Raw genomic sequence first — 8059 nt, 5'->3', positions numbered from 1 at the left:
GCAGAGCTGCTCGTTGTAGCGGCATCGGTAGCGCCAGCAGTGCATGAGCCCTTATCCTTCCTGACATCGCTAGACTGTATGGGCAGATGGTAGAGCCTACAAGGGGCCCACACATTCTAGGGTAAACCCCAGCCATCCTGTACTAACCATAAGACCTCTTTCACATTTGCGTTGCAGATCAGGTCAGATTGCAACACGTCAAGGACGGACAATTAGGAATCATATGCGTTTTTCCGCTCATTTCTCGCTTTCCAACTTCAAAAATCCATAACTTCTTCATTTTTACGTGTACAGACCTGTGTGAGGGCTTATTTTGTGCGTAACAAATTTTACTTTCCCGTAATGTTATTTATTTTAACATGCCGTGTACTGCGAAGCTGAAAAAAAATTTCAAATGTGGAAAAATTGAAAAAAAAACGCACGTGTGTCACGTTCTTGTGGGCTCAGTTTTTTCGACTTTGACTGTGCACTCAAAATAACCTCAGCACTCAAAATAACACCTCAGCTTTATTCTTTGGTTCGGTGCGATCGCGGTGATACCAAATTTATATAGGTTTTATTGTGTTTTAATACATTTTCAAAAATTAAACGAATGTGTACAAAAAAGAAAACATTTTTTTGCCATCTTCTGACGCTAATAACTTTTTCATACTTTGGCGCACGGAGATGTGTGAGGTGTCATTTTTTGGGAAATGAGGCGACGTTTTCATTGCTACCATTTTGAGGTCTGTGCGACATTTAGATAATTTTTTATTTCATTTTTTATGTGATGTAAAAAGGTGTAAAAGTCGCATTTCGGACATTTGGGCGCCATTTCCCGTCTCGGTGGTCACCGCCGGCCGTAACAGTTTTTATATTTTGATAGATCGGGCATTTTGGGACGCGGCGATACCTAATATGTTTGTGATTTTTACTGTTTATTATGTTTTATATCAGTTCTAGGAAAAGGGGGGTGATTTGAATTTTTAATATTTTATACATTTTTTTTATTTTTTAAACTTTTTTTTTTCTTTTTTTTTCCCACTATTTCTTAGACCATCTAGGGTACATTAACCCTAGATGTCAGATCGCTCCTACCATATACTGCAATACTTCTGTATTGCAATATATGGCATTTTTGCAGGTCATTCATTACAATGAGCCACTGGCTCATTGTAACGAATCTCCAGAAACCATGTAGCCTCGTGTCAAAAGAAGACCCGAGGCTACCATGGCAACCGATCGCCGCCCCCGATGACATTCGGGGGCTCGGCGATCGTAAAAAAGATGGCGGCGTTATTAGCGGTGGGGGTTTTCTGCAAAATGCAAAAACCCCCACCTTTGTATGAAGAGGACTCAGCCCGTGAGCCCTCTTCATACACTCCTTATACCTCTGCGCCGTAGAGCGTTAAGGGGTTAATGCATTTTACACATGCTTTTTTATGTATTCAATGCACAACGTGCTTGAAAAAGACTGATGACTTTTATCTTTCTATGGCTCAGAGTGCAATGGGTGGGTGTTGTCAGGGTGCACTCACACAAGGGGGCAGATTTACTTAGCCGGCCCATTCGCGATCCAGCGGCGCGTTCTCTGCGGTGGATTCGGGTCCGGCCGGATTTACTAAGGTAGTTCCTCCGACGTCCACCAGGTGGCGCTGCTGCGCTGAAGTCCACTGAAATGCACTCAAGTACACCGGCCTATTCCTGGTGAAGGTAAGTGCAAGCTCCGCAACACTTTTTGTTTTTTAACTGCTGCGTTTTTTCCGAATCTGTCGGGTTTTGTTCAGCCACGACCCCCGATTTCCGTCGCGTGCATGCCAGCGCCGATGCGCCACAATCCGATCGCGTGCGCCAAAATCCCGGGGCAATTCAGGGGAAATCGGCGCAAATCGGAAATATTCGGGTAACATGTCGGGAAAACGCGAATCGGGCCCTTAGTAAATGACCCCCAAGGTGTTTAGTATGCAAGCGGTTTTATGTTAGGCCGGCACACGTGGCGTTTTGAATCCGTTTTTGGGTTTTAAGCATTCTGTTAAAAAACGCATGCGTTTTTGGAAAACGCATCCATTTTTGACCCGTTTTAATTAAGATAATTGGTAAAACGTGCGTGCATGCCTTTTTTAACGGACTACTTAAAAACAACCCAAATACAGGTTCAAAATACCAAGTGTGCCACCGGCCTTAGGGTGGTAGCACACATGGCATTTTGAACCCGTTTTTAGTCCGTAATCAGTTGTGCGTTTTTATATTGGTTTATAATTGGGATCATTGGGAAAACCGGGCAAAACGGATGCATTTTTTAACGATCTGAAAACCCACAACTAAAAACAAGTTCAAAACATCACATGTGCCACCACCCTTTATTTATTAACTTCCAGTTTTCGATGTCCAAACCAGGAGTGGAATGAAAATGTAAAATACCGGGTGAGCTGGTGCCGGAGCTTATTTTGATTAGTGTTTTAAACCGCGGTATCGCGGTTTAAAACACTTTTTAAACTTTATAGCCGGCGCAGGGAGGTACGCGCTCGGGGCTTACCATGCGCACGGCTCTCCTTCACTTCCTATGTAGCCGCGCGCACGGTCGTGCGCATGGTAAGAGCCGAGTGCGTACCTCCCTGCGCCGGCTATAAAGTTTAAAAAGTGTTTTAAACCGCGATACCGCGGTTTAAAACACTAACAAAAATAAGCTCCGGCACCAGCTCACTCTGAGCTGGTGCTCGGTATTTCCATCTGAAACCTGCCACTACAAGTGGTAGGTTTTCCTTTAAAACGCATTTGTTTTTGGCAGTTATTAAGATAATTGGGAAAACTGGACAAAAACTGATGGGTTTTCAAAAAAACACATGCGATTTTTACTATCTGAAAATGCACTACTAAAAACGGCCTAAAAAAGGGTTCAAAACACCACGTGTGCCCCCCCCCCCCCCCCCCCATCAGGCAGCACCCTTATGCTTTGGCCAGATGGAAACTTTTGATGTGATGCCTGTCACACAGCCAAATATCACACTTAGTCAAATAGTAAAGTCAAATTTAGTAAGGTGACTTGAAAGTTTTCATGACCCAATGATTCTGTCTCAGAGGGCACAAAACTGGTTAGGCTATGGATACAATCAGGAGGGGACATTTGTCTCTTTGAGGAGACCACTTTTGCAGGAGTGGAGACTTACAGGTTATACTTGCCACACTTGATCTTCCCGTCTTGCCACACATTCTGCCCTGGGGCAGGACATGTTGGAACTATACAGATTTGCCCCAGGTTATGGGGGGGGAGTGGGAATAACAAACACTGGCACATGGTGCGCAAGCACATGATGTAAACCCCACAAATGCTGGATACATCAAGAGGCTCCGGGCTCCTGGAATTACGACTATTGCATTTTGTTGTGTCTTTTAATGTATCCAAAATGCATAAGCATGATGCCACACGTGGCGTTTTTGGCCCGTTTTTAAGCAGTCCGTCAAAAAAACGCATGTGTTAAAAAACGCATTTCTGACAGGTTTTTGACAGGTTTGACCAATTATCTTAATTCAAACTGGTCAAAAACGCCACTTGTGACCGCAGACAAAATGTTTTAACCAAACCCCTTCCTACTTGCTTTTTAGATGTGTTTAACCCCTTCATGCAGAGGTGGAGTTGGCTGCGTCGGTGCTATCAGCCATCTTTATTCCGATCGTCGCTCCACGGAACGTCATCAGGGAGCGGCGATAAGTTGCCATGACAGCCTCAGGTCTTCGTCAGGGGCTCATTGTAATGAATACTTTGTAAAATGCCTTATACTGCAATACAGTAGAATAGCAGTATATGGTAGGAACTATCAGACCATATAGGGTTAAAGTACCCTAGAGGGTCTAAAAAATAGTACAAAAAAGGTTTAAAAAAAATAATTTAAAAAAACCCTAAAAATTCTAATCATTGCCCTTTCCCTAGAACTGATATATATCTCAGTAAATAGTAAAAATCACAAACACATTAGGTATTACGGCTTCTCAAAATCTAAAAACGGTTAATGCCGGCGGTGAACCCCATAACAGAAAATAGTGCCCACATGTCTGAAACTCTACTTTTACACAATTTTACATCACATAAAAAATAGAATAAAAAGTGATGTAAAGGTTGCACATTCATTGGTAGCAATGAAAACGCATCTCATTTTGCAAAAAATGACCCCTCCCCCAGCTCCGTGCACCATAGTATGAAAAAGTTATTAGCGTCAGAAGATGTCGAATTTTTTTTTTTGTACACATTTGTTTAATTTTTGAAAATGTATTAAAACACAATAAAACCTGTATAAACTTGGTATCCCTGTGACTGCACCGAACCAAAGAATAAAGCAGACATGTTATTCTGAGGGCACAGTGAAAGTCGTAAAAACTGAGCCCACAAGAAAGTGACACAAATGCTATTTTTTGCCAATTTCACCACATTTGGAATTTTTTTCCAGCTTCCCAGTACGTGGCATGGAATAATAAATAACTTCTGAGACGTGAAATTTGTTAGGCCAAAAATAAGCCCTCACACAGCTCTGACAGCACAATTTGGCTTCAAAAACTGCATCTGAAAAACTGCGTTTTTGACGCATTGCAAAGGCTTCATTGTGTTTTAGCAAATGCAGCGGTAGGTGTTCGCACGTGTCTTCCGATAAGTTCGGAGATGTGTGTGCACATCTGCAAAGTGAAGAATAGAATAAAAACAGTGAACACAGGAGCATTTAAGTGCAGAACACATTGAAAGAACACTATTCTTCACATTCCAGATGTTCCGAACATCTCCGAACCTAGCGGGAGACACGCGCGAACACCTGGAAAGTGAAGAATAGTGTTATTTCAATGTGTTCTTACAAGGAAAACATCTGTAAACATGTGTTATGTGTTATTCTGCACTTTAACCCCTTAATGACCGCCGTATCGGCTTTTTACGGCGGTCATTAAGGGTACTTCTTCTGACGCGTACGCTTTTCTACGGCGGCGCGTCAGAAGAAGATTTCGGGACATTGGGTCCTGCAAGTGCCGGTGTCTGGCTGTGATATCAAGCATGACCGCGGCGTGCAAGTGTGTCCCCCGATGATCGGACCACCCCCCCCGGTGTGCTTACCGGGGGATCCGATCCCTTCTGCTCCGGGTTCCGTCGAGTGTATATAAAACACAAAAAAACTTACATATTTGGTATCACCGCGTCCCTATTAATCTGTACAATAAATCTAAATCAATATTTAGATAACCCGCTCGGTGAACGACGTAAAAAAAAACTCGAAAAGATTCCCGTAATATACAATTTTTCATCAAACACTATAAACACTAAAAATGTTCTAAAAAGTGATCAAAAAAAGTTTCGTTCCCTAATATGATACGACTGAAAAGAACAACTCTTTTCGCAAAAAATAAGCCCTCAACCAGATCTGACAACAGAAAAATACACAAGTTATGGCAATAAAAAGTTGTCAATAGTAAAAACAATGCGATTTCCTCCAATATTGGTTTTGCTCAGGAAAATTGAGCAAAAATAAGAAAAACTATATAAATGAGGTAACACCGCAATCGTAGTGAACCAGAGAATAAAGATAAAATATTATTTTTACATTACGGTGAGCGGGGGAAAAAAATGCTAAAAATCCAAAATAAAAATTGATGATTTTGTTTGTGTCCCCCTTGAAATAGTTAATAAAATCTCATGAATAAGCTTTAGACCCCCTAAATGAATAATGAATAAGCCCTCACATGTTTGCATTACCTAAAAAAATAAAAATGTATAGGTTGTACAATGTGACAATACAAATCTGCTGTGAATGGCGCCTCCATTCATTCTATGCCTGGCCGTGCGCCTGTACAGCAGTCACCATCACATATGGGGTATCAGTACTCGGGAGGAATTGGGCATCAAATGTTGCCGTGCGTTCCATCATTTAATTTATTCTGAAAATGTCAGTTTTGGCCTAAATGAATGTATTTTTCAAAAAAGGAAGGACCGACCTGTGTATAATAGAACATTTGGAATTCCAATCTGTGTATAACAACACATGGGCAAGCAACCTGTGTATTACAACCTCTTCTCCCTACAAAAGGGGCGTGGTCTAAGAAAAGGGGCGTCACGCCAAAAAAAAAAAGGTCCGTGTGCCAGAAATACTGCTGACCCGACAGAATTGTGTGTAAAGGAAGCCAACTGCTACTCAAAAAAAATAATAAAACATACATTTGCTCCAGTACTTTAATTAATCAGTTAAAAAAAAAAAACATGTAATCTTGTAGAAAATAACAGATACTCCAGTAAAATTTGTAAACCCCAGTGAAAAAAAACAGATGGTACGGCAGGTATACATCGTGTGAATGTAGCCTTAAACAGTACAAAAAGCTATTAAAAAAAACAGGTACTCAGAAAAACGAGTAAAAATAAATTACACTAGTTAAAAAACTCATGTGCTTAAATTAACCAGTAAAAAAAATCCTATAGAAAAAAACAGATACTCCAGTAGAAACCTGTAAAAAAAAACCTGGGAACGCCAGTAAAAAATATTTCGTCCTATAAACCAGTAAAAAAAAAAAAAAGTGTACTACTGTCATTTCCCCAAAATGTTCTACACAGGTCGTCACCCCGAATGTTGTTATAGATATGTCAGTCCTCTCAAGAGGTTGTTATACACAGGTCACCTCCCCAAGTATTGTTATACACAGGATGGTACCTGGAATGGTGCAGTACACAGTTTAGAACTCCCAAGAGGTTATTATACAAAGGTAGGTCACCCAAATAATGTTATACACAAGTCAGTTGCCCAAGTGTTATTATATACAGGTTGTCAAACTCTCAAGAGTTTGTTATACACAGGTCATTCGCCCAATTGTTGTTATACTTAGGACCCCCCCCCCCCAAGAGGTTGTTATACACAGGGAGGTCACTCAAATGTTGTTATCCACAGGTCGCACCAAGAATCTTTTTATACAGAGGTCAGTCCTTTTAAGAATTTTTTATAAGAAGGTCAGTCTCACAAATGTTTGTTATACACAGGTCGGTCGCCCAAGTGTTGTTATACACTCCACTCCCCCCTCCCTTGCACGTTTCTATGCGAGTCTGTCATGTTTCTCACGCAAGGCACTGTATCTGAATGTATGCCCATGTGGCGCACTTGAAGTGACACTAGGTGTCCTTAGGTGACACTTGCCGTTGCTACCTTTTTGATGTTGTTATACACAGGTCATCAGCACGAATGTTGTTATACAGCACGTCGTTTAAAGAAGTTGTTATACACAGGTCGGTCACCCCGAATGTTGTTATACAGCAGTTGTCCTTTAAAGAGGTTGTTATACACAGGTAGGTGGCCCATATGTTGTTATACACAGGTCAGGCCTCCCAAGAGGTTTTAATGCACATGTTGTTCCCCCGAGTGTTGTTATATACAGGTTGGTTGCCCAAGTGTTGTTATATAGAGGTAGTCACCCCGTCTGTTGTTATACAGAGATCGTCCTCTCAAGAGGTTGTTATACACAGGTTGGCACAGGGCGGCACATTTGAGCTGCTGAGCTGTGTGTAATAACACTTGGGGAGAAGAACTGTATATAACAACATTCAAGTTGGTGACCTGTGTATAACAACAGATGGGGCAACCTACCTGTGTATAACAACATTTGGGCAAACAACCTGTATAAAACAACATTCGGGCAAACTGCCTGTGTATAACATCATTGAGGTGACCGTCCTGTGTATAGAAACATGTTAGGAGAAATATCTTGTGTATAACAACATTCAGGTTGCCAACCTGTATATAGCAACCTCTTGGAGGATATAACCACATTCGGGCTGAACTACAGTGTATTACAACAGTTGGGGAGACCTATCTGTGTCTAACAATATTCAGGCGACTAACCTGTGTATAACAACAGTCAGTAGACCGACCTATGTATAACTTCCTCTTGGAAGGACTGACCTCTGATTAACAACATTTAGAATGACAAATTGTGTAAAACCTACCTGTGCATAAAAACATTTGGGCGACCGAAGGGTGTATCACAGCATTTGAGTGACGAACCTTTGTCTTTTAACCTCTTGGGAGGACCGACCTCTGTATAACAACATTAAGGGTGATGACCAATG

Source organism: Engystomops pustulosus, chromosome 5, assembly GCF_040894005.1.
Source record: "Engystomops pustulosus chromosome 5, aEngPut4.maternal, whole genome shotgun sequence".
NCBI lineage: Eukaryota > Metazoa > Chordata > Amphibia > Anura > Leptodactylidae > Engystomops > Engystomops pustulosus.
This window is presented reverse-complemented; position numbering follows the sequence as displayed.